The 27,609-nt window shown below is 39.0% G+C and overlaps 1 protein-coding gene across 6 annotated transcripts in view; it reads left to right on the top strand.

The window, feature by feature from the left end:
* Positions 1-27,609, top strand: part of TMEM108 (transmembrane protein 108) — a 377,772-nt gene that overhangs the window by 92,582 nt on the left and 257,581 nt on the right. The window contains exon 1 of one of the 6 annotated variants that reach the window (XM_044252351.1): positions 27,521-27,594. The exons of 4 other annotated variants lie outside the window; for them this stretch is intronic. The gene's annotated coding sequence lies outside the window, so the exon portion shown is untranslated. Of the gene's footprint in view, positions 1-27,520; positions 27,595-27,609 lie in introns of those variants that run through there. One more of the 6 variants, XM_044252354.1, reaches the window with a different exon arrangement.

Genomic DNA, 27,609 nt, shown 5'->3' with positions numbered 1-27,609 from the left:
TTTTTTAAATAAGAAAAAAATTTTATTTTTTTTATAAACATATGTTTAGCCCAGGGGTACAGGTCTGTGCATCACAAAGTTTATACACTTCACAGCATTCACCACAGCACACCTAATGTCCCCTAATGTCCATAACCCCAACACCCTCTCCCAATCCCCCTCCCTCCAGCAACCCTCAGTTCGTTCTGCAAGATTAAGAGTCTCTTATGGTTTGTCTCCCTCCCGATCCCATTTTGTTTCATTTATTCTTTTCCTACTCCCCACACCCCCCACGTTGCACCTCCACTTCCTCATATCAGGGAGATCATATGATAGTTGTCTTTCTCTGCTTGACTTATTTCGCTAATCATAATACCCTCTAGTTCCATCCACGTCATCACAAATGGCAAGATTTCATTTCTTTTGATGGCTGCATAGTATTCCATTGTGTATATATATCACATATTCTTTATCCATTCATCTGTGGATGGACATCTAGGTTCTTTCCAAAGTTTGGCTATTGTGGACATTGCTGCTATAAACATTGGGGTGCACGTGCCCCTTTGGATCACTATGTTTGTATCGTTAGGGTGAATACCCAGCGGTGCAATTGCTGGGTCATAGGGTAGCTCTATTTTCAACTTTTTGAGGAACCTCCATGCTGTTCTCCAGAGTGGTTGCACCAGCTTGTATTCCCACCAACAGTGTAGGAGTGTTCCCCTTTCTCCACATCCTCACCAGCATCTGTCATTTCCTGACTTGTTAATTTTAGCCATTCTGACTGGTGTGAGGTGGTATCTCATTTTTCTTTTGATTTGTATTTCCCTGATGCCCAGTGATGTGGAGCACTTTTTCATGTGACTTTTGGCCATCTGGATGTCCTCTTTGCAGAAATATCTGTTCATGTCCTCTTCCCATTTCTTGATTGGATTATTTGTTCTTTGGGTATTGAGTTTGCTTAGCTCTTTATAGATTTTGGGTACTAGCCCTTTATCTGATATGTCATTTGCAAATATCTTCTTCCATTCTGTCAGTTGTCTTTTGGTTTTGTTAACTGTTGCCTTTGCTGTGCAAAAGCTTTTAATCTTGATGAAATCTCATCAAGCATCCCTTGCCTTTGGTGAAGTTCTTGCTTCCCTTGCCTTTGGTGAAGTTCCTAGGAAAAAGTTGCTGTTGCTGAGGTCGAAGAGGTTGCTGCCTATGTTCTCCTCAAGGATTTTGATGGATTCCTTTTTCACATTGAGATCCTTCATTCATTTTGAGTCTATTTTTGTGTGTGATGTAAGGAAATGGTCCAATTTCATTTTTCTGCATGTGCCTGTCCATTTTTCCCAACACCATTTGTTGAAGAGGTTGTCTTTTTTCCGTTGGACATTCTTTCCTGCTTTGTTCATGATGAGTTGACCATAGAGTTGAGGGCCTATTTCTGGGCTCTCTATTCTGTTCCATTGATGTATATGTCTGTTTTTGTGCCAGTACCATACTGCCTTGATGATGACAGCTTTGTAATAGAGCCTGAGGTCTGGAATTGTGATGCCACCAACTCTGGCTTTCTTTTTCAATATTCCTCTGGCTATTTGAGGTCTTTTCTGGTTCCATATAAATTTTAGGATTATTTGTTCCATTTCTTTGAAAAAAATGGATGGGATTTGATAGGGATTGCATTAAATATGTAGATTGCTTTAGGTAGCATAGACATTTTCACAATATTTGGTCTTCCAATCCATGAGCATGGAACATTTTTCCATTTCTTTGTGTCTTCCTCAATTTCTTTCATGAGTACTTTATAGTTTTCTGAGTATAGATTCTTAGCCTCTTTGTTTAGGTATCTTATGGTTTTGGATGCAATTGTAAATGCGATCAACTTAATTTCTCTTTCTTCTGTCTTGTTGTTGGTGTAAAGAAATGCAACTGATTTCTGTGCATTGATTTTATATCCTGACACTTTACTGAATTCCTGTATAAGTTGTAGCAGTTTTGGAGTGGAGTCTTTTGGGTTTTCCACATATAGTATCATATCATCTTCAAAGAATGAGAGCTTGACTTCTTCTTTGCCTATTTGGATGCCTTTAATTTCTTTTTGTTGTCTGATTGCTGAGGCTAGGACTTCTAGTACTATGTTGAATAACAGTGTGATAATGGACATCCCTGCTGTGTTCCTGACCTTAGCAGAAAAGCTTTCAGTTTTTCTCCACTGAGAATGATATTTGCGGTGGGTTTTTCATAGTTGGCTTTGAAAATATTGAGGTATGTGCCCTCTATCCCTACACTTTGAAGAGTTTTGATCAGGAAGGGGTGCTATACTTTATCAAATGCTTTTTCAGCATCTGTTGAGAGTATCATATGGTTCTTGTTCTTTCTTTTATTAATGTATTGTATCACACTGATTGATTTGCGGTTGTTGAACCAACCTTGCAGCCCTGGAATAAATCTCACTTGGTTGTGGGGAATCATCCTTTTAATGTACTGTTGGATCCTATTGGCTAGTATTTTGGTGAGAATTTTTGCATCTGTGTTCATCAAGGATATTGGTCTGTAATTCTCTTTTTTGATGGGATCCTTATCTGGTTTTCGGATCACGCTGATGCTGGCCTCATAAAATGAATTTGGAAGTTTTCCTTCCATTTCTATTTTTTGGAAGAGTTTTAGGAAAATAGGAATTAATTCTTCTTTAAATGTTTGGTAGAATTTCCCTGGGAAGCTGTCTGGTCCTGGGCTTTTGTTTGTTTGGAGATTTTTAATGACTGTTTCAATCTCCTTACTGGTTATGGGTCCGTTCAGGTTTTCTATTTCTTCCTGGTTCAGTTGTGGTAGTTTATATGTCTCTAGGAATGCATCCATTTCTTCCAGATTGTCAAATTTGTTGGCGTAGAGTTGCTCATAGTATGTTCTTATAATTGTTTGTATTTCTTTGGTGTTAGTTGTGATCTCTCCTCTTTCATTCATGATTTTATTTATTTGGGTCCTTACTCTTTTTGACACATCTGGCCAGGGGTTTATCAATCTTATTATAATTCTTTCAAAGAACCAGCTCCTAATTTCGTTGATTTATTCTATTGTTTTTTTCCTTTTAGGTGTAGAGTTAGGTTGTGTATTTGAGCCCTTTCTTGTTTCTTGAGAAAGGCTTGTATAGCTATATATTTTCCTCTCAGGACTGCCTTTGCTGTGTCCCACAGATTTTGAACTGTTGTGTTTTCATTAACATTTGTTTCCATGAATTTTTTCCAAATTCTTTAATTTCCTGGTTGACCCATTGATTCTTTAGAAGGATGCTGTTTAGTCTCCATGTATTTGGGTTCTTTCCAAATTTCTTCTTGTGATTGAGTTCTAGCTTCAGGGCATTGTGGTCTGAAAATATGCAGAGAATGACCCCAATCCTTTGATACCGGTTGAGACCTGATTTATGACCCAGGATGTGATCTATTCTGGAGAATGTTCCATGTGCACTAGAGAAGAATGTGTATTCTGTTGCTTTTGGATGGAATGTTCTGAATATATCTGGGATGTCCATCTGGTCCAGTGTGTCATTTAAGGCCTTTATTTCCTTATTGATCTTTTGCTTGGATGATCTATCCATTTCAGTGAGGGGAGTGTTAAAGTCCCCTACTATTATTGTATTATTGTCGATGTGTTACTTTGATTTTGTTATTAATTGGTTTATATAGTTGGCTGCTCCCATGTTAGGGACATAGATATTTAAAATTGTTAGATCTTCTTGTTGGATAGACCCTTTGAGTATGATATAGTGTCCTTTCTCACCTCTTATGATAGTTTTTGGCTTAAAATCTAATGGATCTGATATAAGGATTGCCACCCCAGCTTTCTTCTGATGTCCATTAGCATGGTACATTGTTTTCTACCCCCCACTTTAAATCTGGAGGTATCTTCGGAGCTAAAATGAGTTTCTTATAGGCAGCATATTGATGGGTTTTGTTTTTTTATGCATTCTGATACCCTGTGTCTTTTGATTGGGGCATTTAGGCCATTTATATTCAGAGTAACTATTGAGAGAGATGAATTTAGTGTCATTGTATTGCCTGTAAGGTGACTGCTACTGTATATTGTCTCTCTTCCTGTCTGATCTACTACTTTTAGCGTCTTTCTTTGCTTAGAGGACCCCTTTCAATATTTTCTGTAGAGCTGGTTTGGTGTTTGCAAATTCTTTCAGCTTTTGTTTGTCCTGGAAGCTTTTTATCTCTCCTTCTATTTTCACTGATAGCCTAGCTGGATACAGTATTTTTGGCTGAATGTTTTTCTCATTTGGTGCTCTGAATATATCATGCCAGTTCTTTCTGGCCTTCCAGGTCTCTGTGGATAAGTCTGCTGCCAATCTAATATTTTTACCATTGTATGTAACGGACTTCTTTTTCCAGGCTGCTTTCAGGATTTTCTCTTTGTTGCTAAGACTTGTAAATTTTACTATTAGGTGATGGGGTGTGGACCTATTCTTATTGATTTTGAGGGGGATTCTCTGCACCTCCTGGATTTTGATGCTTGTTTCCTTTGCCATATTGGGGAAATTCTCTATAATAATTCTCTCCAATATACCTTCTTCTCCCCTCTCTCTTTCTTCCTCTTCCAGAATCCCAGTTATTCTAATGTTGTTTTGTCTTATGGTGTCACTTATCTCTCGAATTCTCCCCTCATGGTCCAGTATTTGTTTGTCTCTCTTTTGCTCAGCTTCTTTATTCTTTGTCATTTTGTCTTCTATATCACTAATTCTTTCTTATGCCTCATTTATCCTAGCAGTGAGAGCCTCCATTTTTTATTGCACCTCATTAATAGCTTTTTTAAATTTCAGCTTAGTTAGATTTTAGTTCTTTTATTTCTCCAGAAAGGGCTTTTTCTCTCTGAAGGGGGTTTCTCTAATATCTTCCATGCCTTTTTTGAGCCCGGCTAGAACTTTGAGAATCATCATTCTGAACTCTAGATCTGACATATTACCAATGTCCGTATTGATTAGGTCCCTAGCGTTCAGTACTGTCTCCTCTTCTTTTTTTTGTGATGAGTTTTTCTGCCTTGTCATTTTGTCCAGATAAGAATAAATGAAGGAGCAAATAAAATACTATAAGGGTGGCAAGACCCCAGGAAAATGTGCTTTAACCAAATCAGAAGAGACCCCAAATAGTGGGGCCAGGGGGAAAAAGGGGATAAAAAGAAGTTCAGAAAAAGAAATTAGAAAAAGAAAACTAATAAAGATCCTTTACCTCTTTGGTTAAGTTTATTTCCAGGTATCTTATGGTTCTTGGTGCTATAGTAAATGGAATCGATTCTCTAATTTTCCTTTCTGTATTTTCATTGTTAGTGTATAAGAAAGCCGCTGATTTCTGCACATTGACTTTGTATCCTGCCATGTTGCTGAATTGCTGTATGAGTTCTAGTAGTTTGGGGGTGGAGTCTTTTGGGTTTTCCATATAAAGAATCATGTCATCTGCGAAGAGAGAGAGTTTGACTTCTTCATTGCCAATTTAGATACATTTTATTTCTCTTTGTTATCTGATTGTTGTTGCTAGGACTTCTAATACTATGTTGAACAAGAGTCGTGAAAGTGGGCATCCTTCTCTTGTTCCTGATCTCAACAGGAAGGCTGCAAGCTTTTTCCCATTGAGGATGATATTTGCTCTGGGTCTTTCATAGATAGATTTGATGAAGTTCAGGAATGTTCCCTCTTTCCCTATACTTTGAAGTGTTTTAATCAGGAACGGATGCTGGATTTTGTCAAATGCTTTTTCTGCATCAATTGAGAGGACCATGTGGTTCTTCTCTCTTCTCTTATTAATTTGTTCTATCACATTGATTGATTTGCAAATGTTGAACCATCCTTGTAGCCCAGGGATGAATCCCACCTCGTCATGGTAGATAATCTTTTTAATGTGCTGTTGGATCCTGTTTGCTAGGATCTTGTTGAGAATCTTTGCATCCATATTCATCAGTGATATTGGTCTGAAATTCTCCTTTTCGGTAGGGTCTTTGCCTGGTTTGTGGATCAGGGTAATGCTGGCTTCATAGAAAGAATCTGGAAGTTTTCCTTCTGCTTCAATTTTGTGAAACAGCTTCAGGAGAATAGGTGTTATTTCATCTTTGCAAGTTTGGTAGAATTCCCCAGGGAATCCGTCAGGTCCTGGGCTCTTGTTTTTTGGGAGGTTTTTGATCACTGCTTCAATCTCGTTACTAGATATCGCTCTATTCAGGTTGTCCATTTCTTCCTGGTTCAATTTTGGGAGTTTATAGTTTTCCAGGAATGCAACCATTTCATCAAGATTGCTAAGATTATTGGCATATAACTGTTGATAATAACTTCTGATGATTGTTTCTACTTCCTTGGTGTTAGTTGTGATCTCTCCCTTTTCATTCATAATTTTATGAATTTGGGCTTTCTCTCTTTTCTTTTGGATTAGTGTGGCCAGTGGCTTATCAATCTTATTGATTCCTTCAAAAAATCAACTTCTAGTTTCATTGATACGTTCTACTGTACCTGGGAATAAACCTAACCAAAGAGGTAAAGGATCTGTACTTGAGGAACAACAGAACTCTCGTGAAGGAAATTGAAGAAGACACAAAAAGATGGAAGACCATTCCATGCTCTTGGATCGGAAGAATAAACATTGTTAAAATGTCTGTACTGCCTAGAGCAATCTATACTTTTAATGCCATTCCGATCAAAATTCCACCAGTATTCTTCAAAGAGCTGGAGCAAATAATCTAGAAATTTGTATGGAATCAGAAGAGACCCCGAATCGCTAAGGAAATGTTGAAAAACAAAAATAAAACTGGGGGCATCACGTTACCTGATTTCAAGCTTTATTACAAAGCTGTGGTCACCAAGACAGCATGATACTGGCATAAAAACAGACACATAGACCAGTGGAACAGAGTAGAGAGCCCAGATATGGACCCTCAACTCTATGGTCAATTAATCTTCGACAAAACAGGAAAAAATATACAGTGGAAAAAAGACAGTCTCTTCAATAAATGGTGCTGGGAAAACTGGACAGCTATATGTAGAAGAATGAAACTCGACCATTCTCTTACACTGTACACAAAGATAAACCCAAAATGGATAAAAGACTTCAACGTGAGACAGGAATCCATCCGACTCCTAGAGGAGAACATAGGCAGTAATCTCTTTGATATCATCCACAGCAAATTCTTTCAAGATATGTCTCCAAAGGCAAGGGTAACCAAAGTGAAAATAAACTTTTGGGACTTCATCAAAATCAAAAGCTTCTGCACAGCAAAGGAAACAGTCAAGAAAACAAAGAGGCAACCCACAGAATTGGAGAAGATATTTGCAAATGACAGTACAGACAAAAGGTTGATATCCAGGATCTATAATGAACTCCTCAAACTCAACACACACAAAACAGGCAATCATTTTAAAAAATGGGCAGAAGATATGAACAGACACTTCTCCAATGAAGACATACAAATGACTATCAGACACATGAAAAAATGTTCATCATCACTAGCCCTCAGGGAGATTCAAATTAAAACCACATTGAGATATCACCTTACACCAGTTAGAATGGCCAAAATTAACAAGATAGGAAACAGGGCGCCTGGGTGGCTCAGTGGGTTAAGCCGCTGCCTTTGGCTCAGGTCATGATCTCAGGGTCCTGGGATTGAGTCCCACATCGGGCTCTCTGCTCAGCAGGGAGCCTGCTTCCTCCTCTCTCTCTCTCTCTGCCTACTTGTGATCTCTCTCTGTCAAATAAATAAATAAAAATCTTAAAAAAAAAAAACAAGACAGGAAACAACATGTGTTGGAGGGGATGTGGTGAAAGGGGAACCCTCTTCCACTGTTGTTGGGAATGCAAGTTGGTGCAGCCTCTTTGGAGAACAGTGTGGAGATTCCTTAAGAAATTAAAAATAGAACTTCCCTATGACCCTGCCATTGCACTCCTGGGTATTTACCCCAAAGATACAGATGTAGTGAATAGAAGGGCTATCCGTACCCCAATGTTTATAGCAGCAATGGCCACGGTCGCCAAACTGTGGAAAGAACCAAGATGCCCTTCAACGGACGAATGGATAAGGAAAATGTGGTCCATATTCACTATGGAATATTATGCCTCCATCAGAAAGGATGAATACCCAACTTTTGTAGCAACATGGACGGGATTGGAAGAGATTATGCTGAGTGAAATAAGTCAAGCAGAGAGAGTCAATTATCATATAGTTTCACTTATTTGTGGAGTATAACAAATATCATGGAGGACAAGGGGTGTTAGAGAGGAGAAGGGAGTTGGGGGAAATTGGAAGGGGAGGTGAACCATGAGAAACTATGGACTGTGAAAAACAATCTGAGGGGTTTGAAGTGGCGGAGGGGTGGGAGGTTGGGGTACCAGGTGGTGGGTATTATAGAGGGCATGGATTGCATGGAGCACTGGGTGTGGTGAAAAAATAATGAATACTGTTATGCTGAAAATAAATAAATTTTAAAAACAACTAAATAAATATTTTTGTAAACCTAATTTAAAAAAAAGAAAACAAATAAAGAAAAAATATTTTAAAAATATATATATATATGTATAATAGACTGGTGACTAGAATAGGGTCACCCACTTAATCTGGGGCATATTTTGGTCTCTTAGAAGAAATTACCTCCCAAAATTTTAAAGAATGAAAAACATAAATAAGGGTAAAGACAATGAAGGGATGGAATATGCCTATAAAGAAGCAAACAAAAAATTTTTTTTTAATTTCTAAAAAAGGAGTTGATAAAGTAAGTTTGTTGGGAGAATAAATAAAAAGAAAGTGGAGAGAATTTGCTCGGGCTGGAGACTAGAACAAGCCCGGAGCTAGATTTAGGGTATATTTTGATCTATTAGAAGAAGTACCCCAAATTTTTTAGAAGAAAAAACCCTGTGTGTGTACAAAAAATAAAGTTAGATACAATGAAGGATAAAATATGACTATAATAATGAAGGTTCAAAGATTATTTTTTTAAATGAATGGCATTTTAAAGATAAACTAGTTAGAAAAAGTCAAAAGAGGAAAGGGTAAAAGTTAAAAAAAATTAGAAAAAGAAAAAAGAATAAATTTTTTAAAAAATTAATTAACTGCAAGACTAAAGAATCATGGGGAGAAAGCCACGAATTCCGTGCTTTGCTTTCTCTCCCTCTGGAATTAAACTGTTCTCCTTGGTAAGTGAACTTGGTCTTGGCTCGATTTCTTATTGATCTTCTAGGGGAGGGGCCTGTTGTAGTGATTCTCAAGTGTCTTTGCCTGAGATGGAATTGCACTGCCCTTACCAGGGGCCAGGCTAAGTAATCCGCTCGGTTCGCTTTCAGGAGCTTTTGTTCCCTGAATGCTTTTCATAGAGTTCCAGAGGATGGGAATGAAAATGGCGGCCTCCCAGTCTCCGGCCTGGAGGAGCTGAGAGCTTGGAGTCCCACTCAGTGTGCCCTCAGAGGAAAGCGCTCAATCACTCCCGTCTCCCTGGCTTCTAATCACTCTCGGAGCTCACCCAGCCTGTGACCAAGTGTCTCTGTCTCTGGCACACAGCTCTGCTTGCAGTCTCCAAACCCTGCAGATCCCTGAGCTCCCCCAGGGTGTGTCTCCCCGGATCTTGTGGGGACCTCACTTACAGAGCAGCAGCCTGTGCCATGGATTATGGTTCAAGGTAACCCTGAGTTGAGAGCTCACTCCTCAGCTCTGTCTCTGTAGCTGGCTTCCCCGCTCTAATACCTGCAAGCTCTATGACACTCAAACACCCCCAATCCTTCTGTGACCCTGCAGGACCTGGGGCTGCGCTGACCCCATGTCAGCTTCACCCCGGTTTAGCCTCTGGAGTGATGTCCCTCAGTGGAGCAGACTTTTAAAAGTCCTGATTTTGTGTTCCGTTGTTCCACCACTTGCCTCCTCCCCCCGTGGTCTATCTTCCCGTCACTTTGGATTCACTTCTCTGCTGGTCCTACCTTTCAGAAAGTGGTCGATTTTTTATTTTTAGAGTTGTTGCTCTTCTTCTCTTCTATCTCCTGTTGGATTTGTAGGTGTTTGCAGTGGTTTGATAAGATATCTAGCTCTGATCTCCTGCTACGTGATGTTGTCTCAGCCTGCTACTTCTCCACCATCTTGACTCCTCCCCCATTTTATTTCTTTTTATTGTCTGATTGCTGAGGCTAGGACTTCTAGTACTTTGTTGAACAGTAGTGGTGTTAGTGGACATCCATGCCATATTTCTTACCTTAGGGGAAAAGCTCTCAGTTTTTCCCCATTGAGAACTATATTCACTGTGGACTTTCTGTGGATGGCTTTTATGATAGTGAAGTATGCTCCCTCTATTCCCTACACTGTAAAGAGTTTTAATCAAGAAAGGATGTTGTACTTTCTCAAATGCTTTCTCCACATCGATAGAGAGGATGATAAGGTTCTTGTCCTTTCTTTTATTTATGTAGTGTATCACATTGATTTGTGGATGTTGAACCAACCTTGTAGTCCAGGAATAAATCCCACTTTGCTGTGGTGAATAATCCTTTTAATGAACTGTTGATCCTATTAGCTAGCATTTTGGTAAGAATTTTTGAAAGGATATTTGTCTGTAATTTTCTTTTTCAGTAGGATCTTGGTCTGGTTTTGGGATCAAGGTAATCCTGGCCTCATAAATGAATTTGGAAGTTTTCCTTCCATTTCTATTTTTTGAAACAGCTTCATAAGAATGGGTATTAGTTCTTCTTTAAATGTTTTGTAGAATTCCCCTGGGAAGGCACCGGCCCTGGACTCTTGTTTGTTGGGAGATTTTTTATTACTACTTCAATTTCCTTGCTGGTTATGGGTCTGTTCAGGTTTTCTATTTCTTCCTGTTTCAGTTTTGGTAGTTTATGCCTCTCTAGGCTAAGTAAGCGGCTCTGAATTGCTCTATGTAGGTTTTTGTTTCCTGAAGGCTTTCCATGCTGCTTTAGGGGATGAGAATGAAACTGATGGCCTCCCATTCTCCACCTCCAGAGCAAAAGCTTAGGACTGTATTCCTCAGTGCACGCTCAGAGAAAATCATTCAGTCAACACCTGTCTCCCTGGTCTCCATAAGCACTCTGTGCTCACCTCAGCCTGTGACCCAGCATTTCTATCTCAGCACACAACCCCGTTTGGAGTCTCCAAACCCTGCATCTTCCTGAGGGATGTACCTGCTTCAGGTGGGGTGGGGGCTTGCTGATTGCAGCTTGCTTCTCTGTTCCAATGCCGGGGAACTCTGCTGCACTCAGGCACCACCCCTGGACTTCCTGCTACCCTGGGGATCCTGAGACCAGACTGTCCCACCTAGGATTCTTCCTCACTTTGTCACCTGAGCATGATTCAGGCAAGAATGCCTGTCATGGGAGCAGACTTCTAAAAGTTTTGATTTTGTGTTCCACTGCCATATCACTTTCCAGTAGCCAGGTTGCCACAGCTCCCTCTCCCCAAGGTCTGTCTTCCCATATATTGCCTCGGATTCACTTCTCTGTACCTCTTAACTTGAAGTGGTCACTTTTCTATTTATAGAGTTGCAGCTTTTATTTTCTTAGATCTCCAATTGAGTTTGCTGGTGTTCAGAATGATTTGATAGCTGTCTAGCTGAATTCCTGCGACCAGATGAAACTGAGGTATCCTATTCCTCTACCATCTTGGATTATCTCTCTACTTGATCAGATTAACTGACCTGGCTTTTTACCAGCTTCATTGATCTGTGTGTCTATTTTTGTGCCAGAACCATAATAGCTTTGTAGTATATCTTCAAATCTGAGATTGTGATACCTCCAGCTTACTTCTTCTTAGGGTGGCTTAGGCTATTCAAGGTAATTGTAAGGAACCACATACAAAATTTAAGATTATTCTACTTCTATGAAAAATGCTATTGGTATTTTAATAAGGATTGCACTGAATATGTAGATTGCTTTGGGTACTATGGACATTTTAATGATATTCTTCCAATCCATAAACATGCTAGATGTTTCTGGTTTTTTTTTTTTTTCTGTCATCTTCAATTTCTTTCATCAGTGTCTTACAGTTTTCATAGTATAGTCTTCCACTTCTTTCTTTAAATTTATTTCTAGGTAGTTTATTCTTTTTGGTACATACACAAATTTATTTACACAAATAAATGAAATGGGGTAATTCTCCATGTACTTTTTTTTATTATTTGGGGTTTTTTTTGTTTTGTTTTGTTTTTGTTTTTTAGTATCTTGGCTACTGTGAAGAGGTACTAAGTTATCTGTAAGATGCCTTCTAAGGCACTCACCCTTTAGGAAGAATACCATATTATCAAATTCAGTCAAATTGTAAGCTGACTTTTGTTCAGCATGACCCAAAACATATTTTGCTAAACACTCTTAGTTTTAGCTGTAAGATACTAATGCATTCAAAGGAAAATATATTTTCATTTTGATTTATTTGCATTTAATTCAAATAATAGTCATTTTGGCTGGGTATGCTAGGGATTAAATATGCTCAGACCTTTTCACAGGCTGATAGTTTACTGTAAGAAGAGATCACATCAATAAATGAGTGTTGGTCCCAAATGGAACAAGTGAGGTTGAAACTTGATCCAGGGAACCATCCCATTTGAGTGACCTAATGGTTTTTAGTGGGCTAGAGATAAATAGTTTCTGATGATTATCAAAACCCAATAAACTAGTGACTAAGAGTTCTGAACCTTTGTTCCCTGTTTTGTATGGGGACAGTGAATAACCTTTAATAAAGAATGCATTCCTTTCTGCCAGAGACAAAAGCAGAACTTCCCAATGAAAAACCGCATGTCTATCTAGGCCTTCTTCAAAAGCCAACTCAGATCTCAAATCATTGCTTTAGGAGCTGGAAATGACAGAATGCCATTGGCTATTGTTGCCGTGGAAATCACTGATGACCTCCTAATGATTTGCAACAGGTTCATTTGTACTGCATTTACTGTGGTGTGTGTGTTTATCTAGGTCTATTTGTTTGCTTGTGGCTGAACTGTCACGTTTTAATCTGAATCCAATGAGTAAGGCCCCAATGCCTTTTACCTAATAATGTTAAATGAAGATTTGTGGAATTGGATTAGATGCACTGGTTTGGAAAAAATCACAGGCATAAGGAGTTTGACAAATTTTTGCAGTTCTCAAAATGTAGTTCTTGAAATCCATGTTGCTGGCTAGTTTTCCTCTTGAACAGTTACAGCTGCTTGTTAGAGTAATCAGCAGCTGTGTAAAGTTTGTAATTGTCCAACCCACAAAAGCCCCCCAGGTGTCCTGGAGAGGGTAGCTATTTTAAAAACTACCCTCTCTTAGGATTTATTTTTAAGCTTTTCTGGGGGAGGGAGAAGCATGAATTTAATAAGCCACTGGGTATTCACCAGGTTGCCATGTCTCTGGGGGTTGATTGATTAGTGGTTCTAACACCCAGCTGAGTGTAAGCTGTTCTTTAGGATTCTGATACCCATCCAGGTGAGGCAATAACCCCAACACTGTCTTAAGACTTTTTAATCCTGAGATTTCCCCAACCCAAAACTAATATTATATCAGATTTTTCCTACATCTCTCATGAAAAAATAATGGCCCCCATGTTAATATATTGCTTATGGTTGTAGAATACCATGAGTCTTTACATGGAATCATTCTTTGAAAAAGAAATGAAAGAGAACACCCAAAGTTTGGGAGATAATTTAATCAAGCATTTATATTAAGTTCTGTGTTTGCAAAATAACTTTCCAGTTGCCTCTCATTTACCCTTATAAGACTAGCCACTCCTGCTTCCAATGTACATCTCAAATTTACTAAGAAAAATTCAGAGCAATGGGTAATTTCCTTTAGACATTGTCCTCAAACCCTGTTTTTCACTGGTAGAAGAGTAGATGCAGATTCAGCTGTACTTAACAACTGAAAAGTAGCTGTTCCAGAACAGGAAGTCCTTTGTGAAATTACAGCAAGGCCAAGGGCTGTGAATCACCTCTTCTTCTTCACTCAAGTCTCTGCTTCCTACAGATAGGATAGATGGGATGCCAGGGTTCGTCAGTTTACCATGGGGTTTTATAAATAAGTTTTGTTATGTTCTGAGGCAGTGGAGCATGGGGGCTATTGCTGCAGACCAAGTGGGAGAACTGGACTGAATGCTAGGCCCTATTATTTTCTGGCCTTGACTACATCAGTATGAAGATGCCTGCCTTCCTTGTCTCACAGGTGGTTGTATGAGATGAATAACATTTATCATTCCTTATAATGCAGCTTCTGGAGTGCTTTGGAAATGTGTTAACTCCATCCACTGAGCCTTGATGATCCTACACAGACTAGAAAGTATTTGCATGTCTACTTTCCTTGAGTCTACATTGTCAGATGCATCTTCTTCAGACCCCTCAGTTTGAAAAAGCTCTTAGAGTGTATCCCAGAATACTGGATAAGAAGAGAAAGAAAAAATAGGAAAGGAAGGGGACAATAGTATGTACTCTCCTCTACCCGTTCTCGTGTTCCATTCAGTACACTGATTTCATTCACCACTTCTTTTCTGCTTTGTTTCCAAAGATGAACCTCTCATAATGATGTGCATGAACAGTGGAATATAAATACTCATTTAAAAATAAATTCATATGTAGTTGGCTGCAACCATGTGACCAAGCCCTAGATCTTTCTTTGGCAGTGCCATCCATTTGTAGCCCCATTAATTCATGGTCCTTAATAATTTCTTCAGAGTAAATATCAAGTTTACCTTGTTTTATCTATGAATAAAGGACCCACAGAGGAAATGAATAGTTTAAGTAAGTTTTCTAAGAAACATTAACCTGCTTGAAAGAAAGGATGGTTCTCAAATCCCTCCATTTGTTTGCATCTTATGTACTGATTATGTGGGATTCTAATCATTAAAGTAGTCCTTTGAGGATATCCACTTCGTAATATTTTATTAGCACTTAATTTGAGTTGCTGTAATAAAATGTCACTCCTTTAAGATTCATTCATCATTCAGTATTGTTACCCATATCCTCCTTCCATCAGTATGAATTTGTTGTAAGGTATTATTATAATTAATTACATGCCCTTAAATTCCTTAGATACTATCTGGTACAGTTACATTATTTGAGCAAGATTTTTCTTTTCTTTTAATTTCAATTAGCTAATATGTACTATATCATTATTTCAGAGGGAGAGTTTGGTAATTCATCAGTTGCATGTAACACCTAATGCTCATCACATCATGTGCCTTCCCTAATTCCCATCATTCAGTTACCCCATCTCCCCACCCACCTTGCCTTCAGCAACCCTCCATTTCTTTCCATAGTTAAGAGTCTTTCATGGTTATTCTCCCTCTCTGATTTTTCCCCCACTCAGTTTTCCCTCTCTTCCTCTATGATCCTCTATTTTGTTTCTTATAGTCCTCATATTAGTAAAACCATATAATTGTCTTTCTCTGATTGACTGGTTGCGCTTAGCATAACACCCTCCAATTCCATCCATGTCGATATAAATGGTCGATATAAAAGGATTCCATCCTTTCTGATGGCTGAGTAGCATTCCACTGTGTGTGTGTGTGTGTGTACGTACATATATGTACGTATGTATATATGTATATGTATATACATACATGTATATGTGTGTGTGTGAGTGTGTGTGTGTGTGTGTGTGTGATTACACACCACATCTTTTATTCATTTATCTGTCAATGGGCATATGGGCTCTTTTCATAGTTTGGCTATTGTGGACATTGCTGCTATAAACATTAGGATACATATGCCCCTTCAGATCACTACATTTGTCTCTTTGAGGTAAATACCCAGTAGTGCAATTGCTGGGTTGTAGGGTAGCTCTATTTTCAACTTTCTGAGGAACCTCCATACTGTTTTCCAGAGTGGCTGCACCAGCTTGCATTCCTACCAACAGCACAAGAGGGTTCCCCTTTCTCTGCATCCTCTCCAACATTTCTGGTTTCTTGTCTTGTTAATTTTAGCCATTCTGACAGGTATGAGATGGTATCTCCTTGTGGTTTTGACTTGTAGTTCCCTGATGCTGAGTGATATGGTTGTTTCCCTGACTTTTCATGTGTCTTTGGCCATTTGGATGTGTTCTTTGCAGAAATGTGTGTTTATGTCTTTGGCCTATTTCTTGACTGGATTATTTGTTTTTTGGATGTTGAGTTAATTGATTTGTTAAGTTCTTTAGATCTTGGATACTAGCACCTTATCTGAAATGTCATTTGCTGATATCTTCTCCCATTCCTTACATTGCCTTTAGTTTTGTTGGCTGGTTCCTTTGATGTGCAAAAGGTTTTTACTTAGATGAAGTCCCAGTAGTTCATTTTTGCTTTTGTTTCCCTTGCCTTTGGAGATGTGTCTAGCAAGAAGTAGCTGCAACTGAGTTTGAAGAGGTTGTTGCCTGTGTTCTCCTCAAGGATATTGATGGATTCCTGTCTCACATTTAGGTCTTTCATCCATTTTGAGGCTATTTTTGTGTATGGTATAAATAAATGGTCCAGTTTCATCCTTTTGCAGATGGCTGTCCAATTTTCCCAACACCATTTGTTGAAAAGACTGTCTTTTTTTCTATTGGACATTCTTTCTTCCTTTGTCAAAGATTAGTTGACCCTAGAGTCGAGGGTCCATTTCCGGTCCCATACAAATTTTAGGATTATTTGTTCCATTTCTTTGAAAAAAGTTGATGGGATTTTGATAAGGTTTGAATTAAATATGTAGATTGCTCTAGGTAGCATAGACATTTTCACAATTTTTGTTCTTCCAATCCATGAGCATGGAACATTTTTCCATTTTTTTGTGTGTGTCTTCCTCAGTTTGTTTCATGAGTGTTCATTGTTTTCTGAGTACAGATTCTTTTCAGTTAGGTTTATTCTTAGGTATCTTATAATTTTGTGTCCAATTTTAAGTGGGATCAACTTAATTTCTCTTTCTTCTGTCTTGTTGTTAGTGTATAGAAATGCAGTCATCTGCATTGATTTTATATCTTGCCACTTTCCTGAATTCCTATATGAGTTCTAATAGTTTTAGGGTGGAGTGTTTTGGGTTTTCCACATAAAGTATCATATCATCTGCAAAGAGTGAGAGTTTTACTTCTTTGCTAATTTGAATGCCTTTTATTTCTTTTTGTTGTGTGATTTATGAGGCTAGGACTTCTAGTACTCTGTTGAACAGCAGTGGTGATAGTGGACATCCCTTGTGTGTTCCTGATCTTAGGGGAAGAGCTCTCAGTTTTTCCCCATTGGGAATGATATTTGCTGTGGGTGTTTCATAGAGAACTTTTATGATATTGAGGTATATACCCTCTATCCCTTCACTGTGAAGAGTTTTAATCAAGAAAGCATGGTGTATTTTGTCAGATGCTTTCTCTGCATCAGTTGAGAGGATCAAATGATTCTTGTTCTTTATTTATTATATCACATCAATTGATTTGTGGATATTGAACCAACCTTGCAGCTCAGGAAAAAAATCCCACTTGGTTGTGGTGAATGATCCTTTTAATGTACTGTTGGATCTATTGGCTTGTATTTTGGTGAGAAATTTAGTATCTATGTTCATCAGGGATATTGGTCTGTAATTCTCCTTTTTGGTGGGGTCTTTGGTTTTTGTACCAAGGTAATTCTGGCCTCATAGAATGAGTTTAGAAGTTTTCCTTCCATTTCTATTTTTTTGAACAGTTTCAGAAGAATAGATATTATTTTTTCTTTAAATATTTAGAATTCTCCTGGGAAGCCTTCTGGCCCTGGGCTCTTGTTTGTTGGGAGATTTTTGATTACTATTTCAATTTCCTTGCTGGCTATGGGTCTGTTCAGGTTTTCTATTTCTTCCTGGTTCAGTTTTGGTACTTTATACATCTCTAGAAATGCATTTATTTCTTCCAGATTGTCTAATTTGCTGGCATATAGTTGCTCATAATATGTTGTTATAATTGTTTGTATTTCTTAGTATTGGTGGGTAGTATTTTGATAGGGATTACATTAAATGTGTAGATTGAGCAGGACTTTCAATTTTCCCTTGGTTTCTTAAGATAAAAATGTATCGACACTTAAATGGCATCACTAAGGTTTAGATGCAGAGTGAGTTGCCTACAGTAAGCCAATTACGGAGGTAGGTAATTAGTTATCTCCACTGTGACTACAGTCCAGTCAACAAAAAGCCAACTTTTTCTCCTCAAAAATTGGATAGATTTTATAGTTGTATGAACAAATTTTTATTTATAAAATTACTGCACTGGAGGAGAAGTCAAGATGGCGGAGAAGTAGCAGGCTGAGACTACCTCAGCTAGCAGGAGATCAGTTAGAGAGCTTATCTAAAGATTGCAAACACCTACAAATCCATCGGCAGATCGAAGAGAAGAAGAACAGCAATTCTAGAAACAGAAAAACAACCACTTTCTGAAAGGTAGGACTGGCGGAGAAGTGAATCCAAAGCGACGGGAAGATAGACCCCGGGGGGAGGGGCCGGCTCCCGGCAAGCGGCAGAGCAACGGAGCACAAAATCAGGACTTTTAAAAGTCTGTTCCGCTGAGGGACATGCTCCGAGGCTAAACCGGGGCAAAGCCCACACGGGGTCGGCGTGACCTCAGGTCCCGCGGGGTCACAGAAGGATCGGGGGTGTCTGAGTGTCGCAGAGCTTGCGGATATTGGAACGGGAAAGCCGGCTGCAGAGACAGAGCCGACAGTAAGCTCGCAGCTCGGAGTTGCCTTGAACCGGTCGCAAGCTCAGTGAGCTCGGAGCGCGGCCGGAGGGTAGGGAGACGCGAGTTACTAGGAGCTGTTCGCTGAGGGCGCACTGGGGAGCGGGGCCCCGGGCTCTCGGCTCCTCCGGGCCGGAGACCAGGAGGCCGCCATTTGTATTCCCGTCCTCCGGAACGCTACGGAAAGCGCTCAGGGAACAAAAGCTCCTGAAAGCAAAGCCAAGTGGATCACTCAGCCCGGACCCTGGTAAGGTGGTGCAATTCCGCCTGGGGCAAAGACACTTGAGAATCACTACACCAGGCCCCTCCCCCAGAAGATCAACAAGAAATCCAGGCAAGACCAAGTTCACCTACCAAGGAGTGCAGTTTCAATACCAAGGAGAGAGCAGCAGAATTCCAGAGGAGGAGAAAACAAACCACGGAACTCATGGCTTTCTCCCTGTGATTTTTTAGTCTTGCAGTTAATCTAATTTTTTTCTTTTTCATTTTTTTTTCTCTTCTTCTGCTAAAATTTTTTTTAACTTTTACCCTTTTCTTTTTTAACGTTTTTTAAGTAGATTATCTAATATATATATATTTTTTTCTTTTTTATACTTTTCTTTATTCATTTTCTTTTTTTTATTCATTTTTTTTCTTTTTTTTCTTTCTTTATTTTTGAACCTCTTTTTATCCCCAAATCAGAAGAGATCCCAAGCTCTTCAATCTTTTTTTTCTTAATTCTTTTTAAATTCTTGATTGAATTTTTAATTCAATCTCTTTTTTTTAATTCTTTTTTTTCTTTCTTTCTTTTTGAACCTCTTTTTATCCCCAAATCAGAAGAGATCCCAATCAGAAGAGATTGGGAGATCCCAATCAGAGGAGATCCCTCACCCAATCGTGAGGGGGGAGAAATCTCCCCTCACGATTTGGGATCTCTTCTGATTTGGTTAAAGCATATTTTCCTGGGATTGTTGCCACCCTTTTAGTATTTTACTTGCTCCTTCATATACTCTTAGCTGGACAAAATGACAAGGCGGAAAAATTCACAACAAAAAAAGGAACAAGAGGCAGTACCGAAGGCTAGGGACCTAATCAATACAGACATTGGTAATATGTCAGATATAGACTTCAAAATGACAATTCTCAAGGTTATAGCTGGGCTTGAAAAAGGCATGGAAGATATTAGAGAAACCCTCTCCAGAGATATAAAAGCCCTTTCTGGAGAAATAAAAGAACTAAAATCTAACCAAGTTGAAATCAAAAAAGTTATTAATGAGGTTCAATCAAAAATGGAGGCTCTCACTGCTAGGATAAATGAGGCAGAAGAAAGAATTAGCGATATAGAAGACCAAATGACAGAGAATAAAGAAGCTGAGCAAAAGAGGGACAAACAGCTACTGGACCATGAGGGGAGAATTCGAGAGATAAGTGACACCATAAGACGAAACAACATTAAAATAATTGGGATTCCAGAAGAAGAAGAAAGAGAGAGGGGAGCAGAAGGTATACTGGAGAGAATTATTGGGGAGAATTTCCCCAATATGGCAAAGGGAACGAGCATCAAAATTCAGGAGGTTCAGAGAACGCCCGTCAAAATCAATAAGAATAGGCCCACACCCCGTCACCTAATAGTAAAATTTACAAGCCTTAGTGACAAAGAGAAAATCCTGAAAGCAGCCCGGGAAAAGAAGTCTGTAACATACAATGGTAAAAGTATTAGATTGGCAGCTGACTTATCCACAGAGACCTGGAAGGCCAGAAAGAGCTGGCATGATATTTTCAGAGCACCAAATGAGAAAAACATGCAGCCAAGAATACTATATCCAGCTAGGCTATCATTGAAAATAGAAGGAGAGATTAAAAGCTTCCAGGACAAACAAAAGCTGAAAGAATTTGCAAACACCAAACCAGCTCTACAGGGAATACTGAAAGGGGTCCTCTAAGCAAAGAGAGAGCCTACAAGTGGTAGATCAGAAAGGAACAGAGACAATATACAGTAACAGTCACCTTACAGGCAATACAATGGCACTAAAATCATATCTCTCAATAGTTACCCTGAATGTTAATGGGCTAAATGCCCCAATCAAAAGACACAGGGTATCAGAATGGATAAAAAAACAAAACCCATCTATATGTTCCCTCCAAGAAACTCATTTTAAACCCGAAGACACCTCCAGACTTAAAGTGAGGGGGTGGAAAAGAATTTACCATGCTAATGGACATCAGAACAAAGCAGGAGTGGCAATCCTTATATCAGATCAATTAGATTTTAAGCCAAAGACTATAATAAGAGATGAGGAAGGACACTATATCATACTCAAAGGGTCTGTCCAACAAGAAGATCTAACAATTTTAAATATCTATGCCCCCAACGTGGGAGCAGCCAACTATATAAACCAATTAATAACAAAATCAAAGAAACACATCAACAATAATACAATAATAGTAGGGGACTTTAACACTCCACTCACTGAAATGGACAGATCACCCAAGCAAAAGATCAACAGGGAAAGAAAGGCCTTAAATGAGACACTGGATGAGATGGACATCACAGATATATTCAGAACATTTCATCCCAAAGCAACAGAATACACATTCTTCTCTAGTGCACATGGAACATTCTCCAGAATAGATCACATCATCGATCCGAAATCAGGACTCAACCAGTATCAAAAGATTGGGATCATTCCCTGCATATTTTCAGACCACAATGCTCTGAAGCTAGAACTCAACCACAAGAGGAAGTTTGGAAAGAACCCAAATACATGGAGACTAAACAGCATCCTTCTAAAGAATGAATGGGTCAACCGGGAAATTAAAGAAGAATTGAAAAAAATCATGGAAACAAATGATAATGAAAATACAACGGTTCAAAATCTGTGGGACACAACAAAGGCAGTCCTTAGGGGAAAATATATAGCGGTACAAGCTTTTCTCAAGAAACAAGACAGGTCTCAGGTACACAACCTAACCCTACACCTAAAGGAGCTGGAGAAAGAACAAGAAAGAAACCCTAAGCCCAGCAGGAGAAGAGAAATCATAACGATCAGAGCAGAAATCAATGAAATAGAAACCAAAAAACAATAGAACAAATCAACGAAACTAGGAGCTGGTTCTTTGAAAGAATTAATAAAATTGATAAACCCTTGGCCAGACTTATCAAAAAGAAAAGAGAAAGGATCCAAATAAATAAAATCATGAATGAAAGAGGAGAGATCACAACTAACACCAAAGACATACAAACTATTATAAGAACATACTATGAGCAACTCTACGCCAACAAATTTGACAATCTGGAAGAAATGGATGCATTCCTAGAAACATATAAACTACCAAAATTGAACCAGGAAGAAATAGAAAGCCTGAACAGACCCATAACAAGTAAGGAGATTGAAACAGTCATTAAAAATCTCCAAACAAAAAAAGCCCAGGGCCAGACGGCTTCCCGGGGGAATTCTACCAAACATTTAAAGAAGAACTAATTCCTATTCTCCTGAAACTGTTCCAAAAAATAGAAATGGAAGGAAAACTCCCAAACTCATTTTATGAGGCCAGCATCACCTTGATCCCAAAACCAGACAAGGATCCCATCAAAAAAGAGAGCTATAGACCAATATCCTTGATGAACACAGATGCGAAAATTCTCACCAAAATACTAGCCAATAGGATTCAACAGTACATTAAAAGGATTATTCACCACAACCAAGTGGGATTTATCCCAGGGCTGCAAGGTTGGTTCAACATCCGCAAATCAGTCAATGTGATACAACACATCAATAAAAGAACAAGAACCATATGATACTCTGAATAGATGCTGAAAAAGCATTTGACAAAGTACAGCATCCCTTCCTGATCAAAACCCTTCAAAGTGTAGGGATAGAGGGCACATACCTCAATATCATCAAAGCCATCTATGAAAAACCCACTGCAAATATCATTCTCAATGGAGAACAACTGAAAGCTTTTCCACTAAGGTCAGGAACATGGCAGGGATGTCCATTATCACCACTGCTATTCAACATAGTACTAGAAGTCCTAGCGTCAGCAATCAGACAACAAAAGGAAATTAAAGGCATCCAAATCGGCAAAGAAGAAGTCAAATTATCACTCTTCGCAGATGATACGATACTCTATGTGGAAAACCCAAAAGACTCCACTCCAAAACTGCTAGAACTTATACAGGAATTCAGTAAAGTGTCAGGATATAAGATCAATGCACAGAAATCAGTTGCATTTCTCTACACCAACAACAAGACAGAAGAAAGAGAAATTAAGGAGTCAATCCCATTTACAATTGCACCCCAAACCATAAGATACCTAGGAATAAACCTAACCAAAGAGGCTAAGAATCTATACTCAGAAAACTATAAAGTACTCATGAAAGAAATTGAGGAAGACACAAAGAAATGGAAAAATGTTCCATGCTCCTGGATTGGAAGAATAAATATTGTGAAAATGTCTATGCTGCCTAAAGCAATCTACACATTTAATGCAATTCCTATCAAAGTACCATCCATCTTTTTCAAAGAAATGGAACAAATAATTTTAAAATTTATATGGAACCAGAAAAGACCTCGAATAGCCAAGGGATATTGAAAAAGAAAGCCAAAGTTGGTGGCATCACAATTCCGGACTTCAAGCTCTATTACAAAGCTGTCATCATCAAGACAGCATGGTACTGGCACAAAAACAGACACATAGACCAATGGAACAGAATAGAGAGCCCAGAAATAGACCCTCAACTCTATGGTCAACTAATCTTTGACAAAGCAGGAAAGAATGTCCAATGGAAAAAAGACAGCCTCTTTAATAAATGGTGTTGGGAAAATTGGACAGCCACGTGCAGAAAAATGAAATTGGACCATTTCCTTACATCACACACAAAAATAGACTGAAAATGGATTAAGGACCTCAATGTGAGAAAGGAATCCATCAAAATCCTTGAGGAGAACACAGGCAGCAACCTCTTCGACCTCAGCCGCAGCAACATCTTCCTAGGAACATCGCCAAAGGCAAGGGAAGCAAAGGCAAAAATGAACTATTGGGATTTCATCAAGATCAAAAGCTTTTGCACAGCAAAGGAAACAGTTAACAAAACCAAAAGACAACTGACAGAATGGGAGAAGATATTTGCAAACGACATATCAGATAAAGGACTAGTGTCCAAAATCTATAAAGAACTTAGCAAACTCAACACCCAAAGAACAAATAATCCAATCAAGAAATGGGCAGAGGACATGAACAGACGTTTCTGCAAAGAAGACATCCAGATGGCCAACAGACACATGAAAAAGTGCTCCATATCACTCGGCATCAGGGAAATACAAATCAAAACCACAATGAGATATCACCTCACACCAGTCAGAATGGCTAAAATCAACAAGTCAGGAAATGACAGATGCTGGCGAGGATGCGGAGAAAGGGGAACCCTCCTACACTGTTGGTGGGAATGCACGCTGGTGCAACCACTCTGGAAAACAGCATGGAGGTTCCTCAAAATGTTGAAAATAGAACTGCCCTATGACCCAGCAATTGTACTACTGGGAATTTACCCTAAAGATATAAACGTAGTGATCCAAAGGGGCACGTGCACCCGAATGTTTATAGCAGCAATGTCCACAATAGCCAAACTATGGAAAGAACCTAGATGTCCATCAACAGATGAATGGATCAAGAAGATGTGGTATATATACACAATGGAATACTATGCAGCCATCAAAAGAAACGAAATCTTGCCATTTGCGACAACATGGATGGAACTAGAGCGTATCATGCTTAGCGAAATAAGTCAAGCGGAGAAAGACAACTATCATATGATCTCCCTGATATGAGGAAGTGGTGATGCCACATGGGGGCTTAAGTGGGTAGGAGAAGAATCCATGAAACAAGATGGGATAGGGAGGGAGACAAACCATAAGTGACTCTTAATCTCACAAAACAAACTGTGGGTTGCTGGGGGGAGGGGGGTTAGGAGAAGGGGGGTAGGGTTATGGACATTGGGGAGGGTATGTGCTTTTGGGTAAATTGGAAGGGGAGGTGAACCATGAGAGACTATGGACTCTGAAAAACAATCTGAGGTGTTTGAAATGGCGGGGGGGGTGGGAGGTTGGGGTACCAGGTGGTGGGTATTATAGAGGGCACAGCTTGCATGGAGCACTGGGTTTGGTGAAAAAATAGTGAATACTGTTTTTCTGAAAATAAATAAATTGGAAAAATAAATAAATAGTCAAAATAAAATAAAATTACTGCACTGTTCTTGACCTACAGTGAACACTGAGTAAATAATGAAAGTGTAAGAATATGTATACCTTTGGGGTTTTTTTTATTTTCACATAGACTGTCATAATATTAAGCAGACTTTTGTGGTTGGAGCACCGCAAGAGGATTGTTTTGAATGCACAGCCTTTGATCATCTTATCCATCCATCTACCCATGTTTCAAATGTTTGGGGGGAACCTACCATGTAACCAGCCAGGGACAGAGAAAAGTCCCTGTCCCTATGCCTGTCATATTTAGTGTATAAGCCACTTAACCTTTTAGTAGAGATATTGATGAAGTCTTTTGCCTCTTGCTGTACTCACAGTTGCTGTGTCCTTGGTCAAAATTGTATTCCAGACATCCTTTTGTGGTTATTGCTTTGTGTTTAATTGGCCACTAGTTACAGAAAAGCAGGCTCTGTGGACATAGCCAGTCCCTGCTTTATGTTCTTATCTCATGTTTTTCACTTTATGCTGTTACATGTAACACCTAGGGACTCTCCAGCACTAGGGATTCATAGTTCTAAGTAGCTTTGTACTACAGGCAATAGCTAATATTTTTTAACATTTGCTGTATCTATGACAGACATTGGTCTAAGAACATTTCATGTTTTCTCATTTAACCCTTATAGTATCCATGAAGTGCTATTGTTCCCATTTAACAGATAAGGAAACTAAGTCAAACAGGATTATACTTATATTATAATTTCACAAAGGCAAACACTTGGTCTTTTTAATAGTAAGGTCATTTTGGCATTTCGCCCCCCTTTTTTTTTCCAAATTATTTCCATATGTTATCTCACTTGTTCTGACATCTGTCCCCACTTATTTACATGGGATAATTGAGGTAAATGAGGGTGAGTCTCTGCTTTCCAGGAGAAGGACTGTATAGTAGTTCGACCCAGTGCTTCTAAATCGTGGTCCAACACCCTTCCTCCAGGATCACACTGTGTTCTTTCTGCTCGTCTACCAGTAGATCTCTCCTGAAGATGTGGATCTCTAGTTTTTATGGGAGATTTAGAATCTTGGTGACTTTAAATAATTCCTGGAAGAGCATTATAATGTAGCATGTTTCATATCCACTCCTTTTAGTTTAGGATCTAGATTATTTCAAATAAGTACCAAGCACCATTTTTTCTGCTCCTTTGTTAGATTAATATCTGGAATTTGCTCTTAGTAGGTGTGGAGTAAAAGGCAAGTTCTCTGACCTAAGAATTAGTACTAATTGGAAATAAATCAGAGTTTGCTATATCTAAAAGGGATAACGCCCACAAATTTATCTGTCATTTTGATTCATTCTTTTATCCTTGATAGTAGATTTTCAGAGTCTCAAAGAGGCTCTGTCTATGAACTTGCCAGTAGAAGTATCTTGTTTTACATATGATGAAAATGGTGAGAGCACTTCTTTTGACAGGAAACTTCACTTCTTGTTACTGAAAGCTGTCACAACAGTTATTATGTCTGGCTTTCAGAGATTTCCTGGAGTTAGGAGAACAATAGACAGTTAAAATGGCAATATCAAGAGCATTCTGGGGTTTATGAGTACCAAGGGAATTTTTTTTTTCTCTTGAGTTTGTAAGAAAAAAGTAGGAATATTTAGGAGACTGAGGATAATGTGGAAATGAACTTTAATGGTTTATTTTTTTTAAACAGAGTGTTCTTTCTAACCATTGGAAGTTGAAAAAAATTAATTTTATAACACGGTTCCCATTTTCTTGTTACTGAGTTGGCAGTGACTAAGGGATATTTCTCTTCAGCTGTCCCTCTCTGGTTTTTAAGTAATCCCCCTCAAAAATCACATTTGTAGCTTTTTGTCTGTCTATCTATCTATTTATAGGTGGAGAGGGACAAATGGAAATGGAAAGAGAGAATCTTAAGTAGGGTCCATGCCCAGCATGGAGTTTGATGCGGGACTCAATCTTATACCCTGAGATCATGACTTGAGCTGAAATCAAGAGTTGGATGTTTAACAACTGAGCCACCCAGGCACCCGCCTGCCCTGTCTCTTTATTTGATTAAGCATCATTTAGAGTTTTTGGTCCCATTTGTTGGTTCTTAATTTTTATGTGTACAGGGCTTCTGAGGCTTACTATCTCTAATTTTGTAGTAGGAGTTATTTCTCTGCTTCCTGTAAACCCACCCCTCACCCCCCAAAAAGAGACTCCCATGCATTAGGAAGAGCATTGGCTTATTTTATTGTGTAATGTGCATTTATGTGGTTTTATGATTGGAGACCAATATACCAATAATTTGACTCTTCATATAGCTGAGGATGAGGAAGATTTGAGGTTCTCAAACGTGAAATTTTCCCTGGAATTAGCCTAAAGAGAGCTCTTTAGGAGCTCTCTACTCTTGACCTATTGCCAAGTCTGTGAACTTTTTTTTAACTTTGGGTCAGGAGAGGGCTTCAGTTTGCCTATGGGCTATGTGTGCTTCAGGCTACTGCCCCAAGAGGCTGACTTGGCAACTGCCCTTTCTGCAACCAGCCAGCCCCCAAGTATGTTTTAATAAATAGAAAAAAGCTAAGTCCCTTTAGAAGGGCTGGAACAGACTAGTAGTTGCTAGGCAAGTGAAAGTAATTCAGTGTCCTTGCCAACCGTCTGCCATGGGAATAAGGAACTTTCAGGGAAGGGGGAGTGAGATGGTGATGCATGTTGGTTGCCATAGGAATGTTTCCCTAATTGAAATAAGACCACAGAGCTGAAACCAAGACAGCCGCATGTATGGTTCTTTCTGCTTGGAAATGGAAGCCCAGAGTGGGCAGTGCAGCAGAGGTAAAGCATGGGAAT

Source organism: Neovison vison, chromosome 6 (assembly GCF_020171115.1).
Source record: "Neovison vison isolate M4711 chromosome 6, ASM_NN_V1, whole genome shotgun sequence".
NCBI lineage: Eukaryota > Metazoa > Chordata > Mammalia > Carnivora > Mustelidae > Neogale > Neogale vison.
Note: the sequence above shows the minus strand (reverse complement) of the source record. Positions and strands in the feature narration are given on the sequence as shown.